General features: G+C 53.8%; 1 non-coding gene across 1 annotated transcript; it reads right to left on the reverse strand.

Moving 5' to 3' along the window:
• Window positions 1-4,315: 4,315 nt before the first annotated feature.
• On the reverse strand, window positions 4,316-4,478 carry LOC115649567. The gene has a single exon (XR_003999879.1). It is a non-coding gene; the product is annotated as a U1 spliceosomal RNA (small nuclear RNA).
• Between the last annotated feature and the right edge of the window lie 7,536 nt (window positions 4,479-12,014).

A 12,014-nucleotide genomic window follows, 5' to 3' on the forward strand; every position in this document is an offset into this window, starting at 1 on the left:
TTCCAGCTGGCCCATTGCCACCCAGGGTCTCGGCCACTGGCCCCACTCAGCTCTCGCTGCTGGCCTGGGGACCCCCCAAGGAAACCCAGGCTGGCAGCGGGCTGAGCGAGCTGGTGGCTGAGACCCCGGCTGAGCCACTCAACCCACTGTCGGCCTGGGGTTCCATTCACTCAGCTGGCAGGTGGGCTGAGCGGGACTAATTTCAACAAAATAGGAAAACAAGAGCAACTAATGACAGAGTGCAAGAACCTAGAGCAGTGGTACCCAACCTTTTTCATCTGGCAGGCACCAGACGAAGGACCATGGCAGTGGGACGAGCATTCGGCAGCATTTCAGTAGTGACGCCTCTGGATGATGCTGCTTATCGGCGGCAAGCGGTGTCATCCAGAGGCATTGCCACCAAAATGGTGCAGAATTTCAGTGGCATTTTGGTGGATGCTCGTCCGCCGGCCAGTACACAGGTGCACTGAAAGGCCCCTGTGGGCGCCATGGCACCCATAGGTACCGTGTTGGGGACCTCTGACCTAGAGAGTCTCCTGAAGCACGGTGATCATTTTGATTTAAATGGACTTGAACTATATGAAGAATTGAGTACACTGTCATCAATGTTGCCACTTACAAAATCAATGATGGACATTGTACAGTTTACTTATACCAGCAAACTGGTTGACATATATCCTAATGTGTACATTGCCAGTCATATTCTACTGACAATTCCTGTAACAGTGGCATCAGGAAAACGGAGTTTCTCAAAACTAAAGCTCATTAAAAACTATCTCCGCTCTACAATGAATCAGGAACACTTGATTGGTCTTGCTATTCTTGCGATCTAACAAGACACCACTTTGTCTTTGTCATACGATGACATTATTACTGATTTTGCAGCCCAAAAAGCCAGAAAGATTGCTTTTAATTAAAAACAAATCCTTGTTTCAATACCTCTTCATATAAATTTCCAATAAAATGTTGACAAAAAAAAAATCATTATTTGCATCATTCTGTCAAATCAGAATTTTTCTATAGTGCTACTTTAGTGCTAGTCCATCAGCATTACAGTGTGCTTAAGTAAGTTAAATTGATTTTAATAACATGCATGTGGCAAGTTTTCCAATAGTGTAAGCTTATGTTTGTGTTGCTAAGAGCAAGACAGGCACAGGGGCACCAGTTTAATAATCCACTCTAGGGCACCATAAATCCTAAGGACGGCCCTGGGGGGGGGAGGGTAATAAGATGACACACATTGCTGTGAACCCCACAAATCATCACAGGGGACATGGGGAACATGGAACCCCTGGCGAGAGGCGGATTAGGGAACCCTGGTAGGGAGGGAGGGGGTATGGGGAATATGGGTGGTAAACGGGGGAATCAGGGCACACACAGAGCCCTTGCCATGAGGGTGAAGAATGCGGGACCCTGGAATTGGGGAAGGGGGGCAAGCCCCTGGCATGAAGGGAAGGTGGGAATAGGGGGATTTGGGAATGGGGTACACAGTATTCATAGTATGGAGAAAGAAAGAATGGAAGGCGTAGATGAGAATGGGGGTGCACACAGACCCTTTGCCCTGGGGAGAGAGTGGAGTACTCTGGAAAGGGGGGAGTGGGGCATGGGGGGCACACAACCTCTCTTGTAGAGAGATTAAGAGAAGCTGGTTAGGTGAAGAGGGGCACACAGAGCCCTGGCCATGGAGGGGAATGGAGGGAATTAGGAGATGGGGTGCACACTGAGCCACTGTGGCAGGAGGAGAGAATGGGGTACCGTGGTATGGGAGGAGGGGGAACTGAGATATACAGAACCTCTAGCATGGGGAAGGTTGTGGGGAATTGCAGGCAGTCCCTGACAAAGAAGGGCATGGGTGGGTGCACAGAAGGAGATTGTGTGGGGGATGGAGAGATAGCAGGAGCCCCATCCATCGGCGGCCCTGCCGATCAGCTCCTTCCTCTCCCTCCCAGCTACTCCCGTCCACTGGTGATCAGCAGTTCAGCAGTGTGCAGGAGGCTCTTGGGGGAGGGGGTGGAGCAAGGGCGTGGCGTGCTTGGGGGAGAGTGCAGTATGGGGCAGGAAGAGGTGGGGCAGCAGCAGTAAGAGTCAGAGTGGGGGTGGAGTGTGGGGAAAGGCATGGAGTGGGGACAGGGCCTGGGACGGAGCATGGTTCAAGGACCCCAGAGAAAACAGAAAGTTGGCGCCTCTCTCAGGGGCAGCCCTGGAGTGCAGAGGTTCTTTTTGTTACTGAATGTCAGCACCTCACCTTCCTCCGGAGCAGGCTCCTCACTTCTCCTATGACCCTGCCACCGAGTTGGAAATCACCAATGCACGGGGTAATAACAGCTGAAGATGCAGGGTCAGAATCTGTGGAGATAGCAACATTCAGGGGATTTCGGTGCAGGGGACATTTGACCGTGTGTTCTGCAGCAGTCGATGCTGTTTCAGCTCCCTCTCCGGTGGACATTGCCTCTTCATTGCACAGCAATGTGTGATATTGCAAATGGCCAAGTTCTGGGTTAGGCACGGAGGCTCCTCTGAGGTTGTACAATGTAACAGACAATAAAAGACTCTAGTCCCAGTTACACCCGTGCAACCTTGCTAATGTCATTGGAGTCAATGGGGTTGCCCATTGGTGTAACTGCGGCTAGGATGGGGTCCTAAAAAATCATGGACCAAACCACAGGCAAAGGTCAGTGCACGGCAGCGTACCAGGGAGAGTCTGCAGAGGGAGGGTTGAAGATACACGAGTAAGGGTTAGTCTACACCACAACGGCTTTGCTGATACAGCTATACCGGTGTAACTATACCAGCAAAGCCCTGTAGTGGAGACACAGCATATGCTGGCAAAATTAGTGGCGGCCGAGCCGGGCGGTGGGAACTCGGAGGCACCCTTTAAATCCCGGCCCCGGCCTGCAGCTCCGGCGGCCGGGATGGGTTTGGTATTTAAAGGGCTCCTCCGAGCTCCCCACCACGACAGGGAGCCTGGAGGAGCCCTTTAAATCCCACCCGCAGCTTTGGCGAATGGGCTGGGGCCAGCATTTAACAGGACTGGAGCTCCAGATAAAAAGCCCAGTTCTGTTTTTCACGCTGCTGAAATTGCAGAAGAATTTTTGCAGAATCAAAGTGATGAAAGATATAAACCCCTGGGAAAGAATAATCACTATTCACTCCAGTTTAAAAGGAAGGAAGGGTTTAAAAATAAATCTAACCCCAACTCGGATGATAAAAAAAAAAAAAAAAAAGCTCATGGAAGCCCAGAATAGAAAAACTCATATTGTAAGGGAAGACAAGTGTACATCATTTGTGTGGTACACCTGGACACATCAAACTAGAGTGTCCAAATGTAAATAATAAACCAGCAAATCCAGTAAATGCTAATCCAGTTATGTCAAACACACAGGCAAACCAGAGCCCAGTGCTGCCACCTTATGTGCAAATGCTATTACTGTTGTCTCTGAAGGACTTAACCTTAAAACTCATATTAAAGCTAAATAGGAGGCCCCCGTGCAGAGCTGGGAGGACTGGGGGGTGGAGGAGATGCCAGGGCTCCTTTCCCGCCACCCTTTGGTGGTAGGGGGCACACGCAGGGTCATTTCCTGCTGGCTAAGGGCACTGTCTGTCTCAGCCTGGGCCTGGGCCTGGCCATGCAATGAATTTGGGGTGCTTGGCCCCGAAAGCTGGGGCGAGGTGTTCACCGCACACCCACCCCGTCCCCAAGGCAGGAGAGAATGAATGTCCCACCAGGCCTGGGAAGGGAGGCAGGAGCCTTGCGGTGGCTGCATGTGCCATCACTGAGTGCGCCTACTTGGTAGAGCAGAGCACTTGAGCAGGTTGGGGCAGCCCCTCAGTTGGGTGTGTTGGGGGGAAGGGGCCCCTTATCCCCCCTCCAGCAGTTAGTGGATCCAGTGCAGCAAATGGCATTTGGGAAGGTAGAGAGCCTAAAGCAATGGAAAAACCTCCGCCACCCCAGGGTGGTGCTGGCCTAGCCTAGCGTCTGTCCCAGCAAGATGCTTGGTCCTTAGAAAGAAAATATTTGCCAGAGAGCAGGTGAAAGGCAGGTTTTGAAAAGACTTTGGGGAAAGAAGAGCCCAAGAGGAAGAGATGAGGCTTAAAGGGATGTAGGCAGTGAAGAACACAGCGAGAGAGAACCACGGCTGTAGTGAGAGGAAAAGAGAGCACAGGAGCAAGCCCCCAAGGAAGTGTGAAAAGAAGGTGGCGACACAAAACAAGCCAAAAAGCCACAGCGAAAGGAGCAGCGAAGCCTAAAGCACAGTAGGTAAAGTACTACAAACGCCCCCCTCCAACACTGCCATATCTGTTATTGACCAATCGCCAGGGGAGAGCGTGAAGGCAGTTCCCCACTACCACAAATTATGAGGTTGAGTTTCCCACATTTGGGGAAATCACAGGGATCAGCACACCCACAGTGCAATGGATGAGCCTCATCTGGGGAAAACCACCTTCATGAACATGGTATCTCCCTACCAGGTATGTATGAGCTCCTACCACCCAGCCAACACCCACCCTCGCTTGCCCCACATTTTTAAACCACGGTGCGGCCCCCACTGCCAAGAGCTGCCCCACCACAGCCCCCGCAGGGCTGTCCTTAGGATTTGTGGTGCCCTAGGCGGGATTATTAAACTGGTGCTCCTGTGCCTGTCTTGCTCTTAGCAACACAAACATAAGCTTACACTATTGGAAAACTTGCCACATGCATGTTATTAAAATCAATTTAACTTACTTAAGCACACTGTAATGCTGATGGACTAGCACTAAAGTAGCACTATAGAAAAAAATCTGATTTGACAGAATGATGCAAATAATATGATTTTTTAAATTTGTCAACATTTTATTGGAAATTTATACAAAGAGGTATTGAAACAAGGATTTGTTTTTAATTAAAAGCAATCTTTCTGGCTTTTTGGGCTGCAAAATCAGTAATAATGTCATTGTATGACAAAGACAAAGTGATGTCTTGTATGATTGCAAGAATAGCAAGACCAATCAAGTGTTCCTGACTCATTGTAGAGCGGAGATAGTTGTTAATGAGCTTTAGTTTTGAGAAACTCTGTTCTCCTGATGCCACTGTTACAGGAATTGTCAGTAGAATACGAGTGGCAATGTACACATTAGGATATATGTCAATGTTTGCTGGTATGAGTAAACTGTACAATGTTCATCACTGATTTTGTAAGTGGCAACATTGATGACAGTGTACTAAATTCTTCATACAGTTCAAGTCCATTTAAATCAAAATGATCACCGTGCCTCAGGAGGCTCTCTAGGTCAGTGGTCCACAACGCGGTGCTGTGGGTGCCATGGCGCCCACAGGGGCCTCTCAGTGCACCTGCGTACTGGCCGGCAGACAAGCATCCGCAGAAACGCCACCGAAATTCGGCACCATTTCGGTGGCGACGCCTCTAGATGACACCGCTTGCCGCCGATAAGTGGCATCATCCAGAGGTGTCGCTGCTGAAATGCTGCCAAATGCTCGTCCACTGCCATGGCCCTTCGTCTGGCGCCCGCCAGACGAAAAAGGTTGGGTACCACTGCTCTAGGTTCTTGCACTCTGTCATTAGTTGCTCTTGCTATCCTATTTCGTTGAAATTAGTCCCGCTCAGCCCACCTGCCAGCTGAGTAAATGGAACCCCAGGCCGACAGTGGGTTGAGTGGCTCAGCCGAGGTCTCAGCCACCAGCTTGCTCAGCCCGCTGCCAGCCTGGGTTTCCTTGGGGGGTCCCCAGGCCAGCAGCGAGTACTGAGTGGGGCCAGCGGCCGAGACCCCAGGTGGCAATGGGGCAGCAGCCGGAACCCCAGAGCAGCGGTGGGCTGAGCGACTCAGCCTGCCGCTGCGTGCCATCAAAAATCAGCTCGTGTGCTACCTTTGGCACGTGTAGGGTGACCAGATCACCCAGGTCAAATATTGGGACGTGGGGGTGAGGTGGGGCAGGGGCAGAGGGGAAAATAATGGCGGCAGAGCAAAAAAAAAAAAAAAAAATCCCCCACCCCCGATTCCTCCTCCCTCCGCAAGCGCTGGAGGGAGGCCCGTGAGACTCGGGAGCGTGCAGGCCGGGGTGAGTGTGAGTCTGGCCTGGCCCCGAGCAGGCAGGACTCGGGCGCGGTACCTGGAGGGAGAGTAGGCGGCAGCCTGCGGGGCCAGGCGGCGGCTGTTCTCCTCACTTGGGCAGCAGGACTCGGGAGCAGCCGCTGCTACAGCTCCCACTGCCTCGGGGGGAGGAAGCGGCTGATGGTCAAGCTCGGCGGTTGCGGCTCTGGCGCCCACGAACCCCCCGACTCCGGGCCTGCTGCGCGCGCCAAGCCCCTGGCTAGTCGCGTCTGGGCTGGCTGCCCAGCTGGTGCAGTCCCGCGGGCGGCCGCGGGCGGCCCCGGCCCCCTCATCCCGCTCGGGTCCCGCTGGGGAACGAACGGGGCTGGGCTGCCGAATCCTCCGCCGCGGGATTGCACCAGCTGGGCAGCCAGCCCAGCCGCGACTGGCCAGGGGCTGGGGGCAGCGTGCGCGCTGCTAGGTCCCCGCAGCAGGCCCGGGTGCGGGGAGTTCGGTCCCAGGCGCCAAAGCCGCAGCCACTGAGCGCCACGTGCTTGGCCACTTCCTCCCCTCGCGGCAGTGGGAGCTGCAGCAGCGGCTGCTCCCGAGTCCCGATGCCCAATTGGGGAGAACAGCCGCCGCCTGGCCCCGCAGGCCACCCAGCTACTCTCCCTCCAGGTACAGCCCCCGAGTCCTGTCTGCTCGGGGCCAGGCTGGACTCACACTCACCCCGGCCCCGCGCTCCCCTACGTCGCCTGCGCATGGCATGCTTGGCAAGCGGCGGGGATTTGGGGAGGGATCCAATGGGGCAGTGAGGGGGCAGGGATTTGGGGAGGGATCCAATGGGGGAAGGAGGGGGCAGAGTCGGGATGGGGAAGGGCACGAGCCCTTCCGGGCTCAGGAGTTTTTGAATGTTTGTTCAGTGTCCCGATGTATCATTGGTTGGGACGCAGGACAAACAAGCAAATAGGGAGAGTCCCGATAAAACCAGGACGTCTGGTCACCCTAGGCATGTATGCTGTAGGTTGCCGACCCCTGCTCTATAGACTAGTAAGGAGATGAGCATATTAGAGTTGTTGGAGGGCTCTATTTAGCAGTAACAGGGCTATAGGAAAGTTAGTCAACAGTTTTTGTTTCTCTGATGTAAATGGGCCCACTCCCTTCCCCATACCAAACTTGTCACAAATAATTGCCAACAACTTAATTGGTTTTTGGCCAAGATATTGATTTTTAAAAAATATATATATATTGAAATGAATTCAGGATTGTTAGCAAGCATTTTTGGCAAACAAATTTGTTAAATGACAATCTAAATGGTAACACAGCACTGCTTTCATGCTTGGCTCATCCCCCAACCTGCTGGTCCAACAGCTGCAGTACAGGAGGAGATTGGTGGAAAACTGCAGGACCCCCAAATCCACCTTTTGGGGTGCAGAGTGGCAACAGCAGCAGCAAATCCTCAGGTCCGATCACACACCAATGGCACAGGGGTGGGGGGGAATAGGAGCCTATATAAGAAAAAGACCCAAAAATTGGGACTGTCCCTATAAAATCAGGACATCTGGTCACCCTACAGGTGAGTTCTTTCCCCCATCCCTTCTCAGAGACCCCAGCAGCCAATCCCCTCCCTCAGACTGTGCTGCATTTGGTTCTCTCTAGGACCCAGCTGCCCTGCTCCACTGCTTCCCATCTGTCCAGGCTCCCAGCAGAGTGGTGCCCCCAGACCTAGTGGTGCCCTAGGCAGCTGCCTGTTCTGCCTATGGCTAGGGACGGCCCTGGGCCCCCGCGTCCCCTCCTTTCTCCACGCCGAGCTCCTTCTGCCAAATTCGGGCCCTGCTGTGCAGCCTGCCTCTGCTCCCACAATGCTCTGCTCGCACACAGATCTGAATACGTGCTCACGGGGCTCCGCCCCTCCAGTCGGGCCCCACCCCCTGCGTGCCCGGACCAGGCGCTCTCCCCTGGCCAGGCCCAGCTCTTCAGCGCTATGGGGGACTTACCACGGGGGGTCGAGCCAGGGCAGCGGGGAGATCTCAGCGTGGCCGGGGACCCCTGCCCCCCTCTGGCAGTCATGAAGGGGCAGCTCCTCAGCCCCCAACAGCATTTGGGGGTCACCTGGGGGGCATGACCCGGACCCCAGTGCTGTCCCCACTACCCGCCCTACAGGAACGTGCCCCGCAGCCTGGGTGGGCCTGGCACCCAAAGGGTTACAGCTGCTGGGGGTGGCACAGGTTTGAATCCCCCCTCTCCCCAGGGGCAGCACCCATCACTCACTACCCTCCCGCATGAGGATAGGCTGGGAGAGGGTTACTCTCCAACTCAGCTCCCCCACCTCCCAGTACCCTCAGCCTGGGTATGTGGACAGCCCCCACCCCACCCCACCCCAGGCCTGAGCTGGCTCCAGGGGGCACGAGTGAGGGAAGGGGCTCCGAGCAGCAGCTGGCTCCTACCTGGTGCCAGGCGCGGCTAATCGCTGGCAGAGCAGCGGCTGGCTCCTCCTTGGGCCCAAGGAATCCCAGCTGGTGGGGGGTTGGGGTGGGAGGAGCTCCCTTTGTCCCCAGGCATCTTCCCACCCGGGCAGAGGGTTTGGGGGCAGGTGCCGGAGGCAGCAGGTTTCCCCGACCCTGCCCAGCTCTGCCTCAGGCTAGACCCAGCCCCAGCCTGGTTTCTATGATGCCATAAAGGGACTGGCGCCGGTTTCACCTCCCACACACACCCCAACCAGGCTAGGCAGTTTGTCTCCTGTCTCTGGCTCCTTCACCTTCTTCCCAAGGCCTCAGACCTGCAAATCCCAGCAGCCCTAGTCATAATACTAGTCTCTGGAGCCTTCTAGAAAGCTGGTTCGTCAGACTTCCTGCAGTAGAGTGACTGATTCTGGCCTGCAGCTTCTTTTTATATGGGCTGTCTGGGCCCTGATTGACTGGTCCAGCCACCACCCTAATTGGCTGTAGCCAGTGCCCTATTGACTGTTTCCTTGCAGCCCTCCAGTCTGTTGGGATCCTGGAGGTGGGCAGGAAGAAAGGACTACTACTAAAGGACCTCCCCCAGCCTAAGGAGAGGATCCACAAGGTCCGGGATCTCAATTAAGTATGGGGGATAACTAAAGATATAACAGGGATGGGAGTGAGGTCACAGGGCTAAACGAAGGGAACCGGACAGAGATACCGAGCAGAGAACCCCAGACAGCACCTACTGCTCCTCTAAGGCATCAAAGGAGCCAGCAGACACTGCCCAGAGGAACTCTACCCGGATGCATGAGACCAGGGAAGAGCGGAAGTAGGTCCCACAGTCACAGAGCACCCCCTCATCCACCATTCTCTTCCTACTGGTGTAAATGGCTACTTTGGCTAGTGCCAGGAGGTTGACAAGGAGGTCTCACGACTTAGTGGGGCCACAATAGGATATGCCAAGATGAACAAGTGTGGGGAGAAGTGCAGCCAAAACCTCAGCAGGAGGTTCTGGAGGAGCCAGAATAAGGGCTGCAACCTGGCGCACTCCAGGTATACGTGTGCCAGGGTCTCCTTCATGCCGCGAAGGGGCAGGTGTCAGGCATGGGGGTGAACCATGCCAAGAACGTGCCCATGCTCACAGCCCCACGAAGGAGCCACCAACTGATATGCCCGGCGGGCCTCGGGACCAGTGTGGAGCATAGGCTGGCCCACCGGGGTGCCTCACCCTCCAGAGGCATTGCAGCCCTCCAGGGTGAGTTTTAACCCCATCAGAGCCAGTGTAACGCAGACATCCGGTCACAGTGCTCATTTCTGCTGCTGACAAAACCTTCTGAAACAGATCAGTTTTTTAAAAAATCTTCTTAATTTGACCCACCCAGAGAAGAAAGTGTCTCCCCTACACTGGATTTCCGGGTCCCACACATAGAGCAACTCTATGCAGACTTTTAATCCCTCACGGCTCATAGATGCGAGTTAATTATCCCTATTTTCCTTATTAAAGAGACCAGTAGCCTGTAGACAGGTGGACAAGTGGTTCCAAAACAGTGTTCGGTATCAAGTGAACTCTGTCTTCCAGGTGCTAATTTAGTAGAAGCACTTTGTCATTGTGTCAAGTATCAGAGGGTAGCCGTGTTAGCCTGGATCTGTAAGAGCAGCAAAGAATCCTGTGGCACCTTATAGACTAACAGACTTTTTGGAGCATGAGCTTTCGTGGGTGAATACCCACTTCCTCAGATGCATGACATGCATCTGAGGAAGTGGGTATTCACCCATGAAAGCTCATGCTCCAAAACGTCTGTTAGTCTATAAGGTGCCACAGGATTCTTTGCTGCTTTGTCATTGTGATAAATTGGGGGGGGGGGGAACAGCTCCCTTTTATGGACACACAGCCAGTCAGTAGCTATAGAATTCTCCTTAGCAGCTATTAAGAGAAGCTTAACCTGAGTTGATACCTGACCAGGGGAACCAATAGGGAAATGGTACCCTTTCAAATTGGAAAAACTGCTAGATGTGGTGATTTTTTTTTGTCTCTCAGCTGGAGAGAGGGGAAGGCAGCAAGTTGTAATCTTTAAGCCAAGTATGGGAACTCATCAGCATCATACCTAGAAACTCCTCATTTGGAACCCCAGATATGTTAGTACAGGAAAAGTTAAGACAGATGCCATTAAGAACCTTTTTGGTTGTTTTGGTTTGTGGATTCCCCTGTGCTAACCCCAGGTGCTTTTGTTTTGCTTGTAACTTTTAAGATGAATCCCAAGAAAATTATTTTTGGTGTTTAATCCCTAAAGCCTGAGTTTTCAGATGTGTTTCTACCTTTTTAAATAAAATTTACTTTTTTTTTTTCTCTAAAGAATCCTTTGATTCTAAAATCCTTAAGACAAGGGGTTGGTCTGTGCTCCCATTGCTAAGGCAACTGGTTGGTATTTTATTCTCAAGCCTCCCCAGGAAAGGGGGTGAAGAGGCTTGGGGGGATATTTTGGAGGGATAGGGATTCCAAGTGACCCTCCCCTGAATATTTGTGAAAATCACTTGGTGGTGGCAGCAATATCTGTCCAAGGCAGAAGACTGTGCCTTGGAAGAGTTTTAACCTAAGCTTGTAGAAAATAAGCTTGAGGGTGGTCTTTCATGAGGGTCCCCATATTTCCAAAACGAAAGATTTCCTGGGAATTAATGAAATAAGAGGTGAGTGTAGAACTCTGAGATTTGCACCATAAGCTTTTCTTATCCCTGCCCATCTCCCAGCATAAACCTAACACACTACTGAACCAGATGCAAGTGCCTTTGTTATGCTGTGGACTAAGAGTGTAAGGCAGGCCTGCACAACATACGGCCTGCGGGCCGCATGCGGCCCGTGGAGGCTCACTGTGCGGCCCACGGGGAGATTCTAAATCCCGCACACACGGCGCTCTACAGGCAGTCCAGAGGCCTTTAAATCTCAGCTGTGGCCAGGAATCAAAGGGCTCTGGGCTGCCCGCAGCTACGCGGAGCCCAGAGCCCTTTAAATCCCAGCTGCGGACGGGATTCAAAGGGCTCTGGGCTGCCCGCAGCAGCGGGGAGCCCTGAGCCCTTTAAATCTCAGCCGTGGCCGCGATTCAAAGGGCTCTGGGCTGCCCGCAGAGATTCCCGGCCGCGGCTGAGATTTAAAGGGCTCAGGGCTCCCTGCCACCGCGGGCAGCCCAGAGCCCTTTGAATCCTGGCTGTGGCTGAGATTTACAGAGCTCAGGGCTCCCCGCCGCTGCAGGCAGCCCAGAGCCCTTTGAATCCTGGCCGTGGCTGAGATTTACAGGGTTCAGGGCTCCCCGCCACTGCAGGCAGCCCAGAGCCCTTTGAATCCCGGCCATGGCTGGGATTTAAAGGGCTCAGGGCTCCCCGCCGCTGCGGGCACCCCAGAGCCCTTTGAATCCCGGCTGCGGCTCCAGCGGATGGGCTGGGGCTGGGATTTAAAGGGCTCGGGCTCCCCTCAGCGGCAGGAGCTCTGGGCCCTTTAAATCCCTGCACCAGCCCCGCAAAGCTCTGGGTTCCCACAACCGCTGGAGCCCT

This window comes from Gopherus evgoodei, chromosome 3 (genome assembly GCF_007399415.2).
Source record: "Gopherus evgoodei ecotype Sinaloan lineage chromosome 3, rGopEvg1_v1.p, whole genome shotgun sequence".
Taxonomy (NCBI): Eukaryota; Metazoa; Chordata; order Testudines; family Testudinidae; genus Gopherus; species Gopherus evgoodei.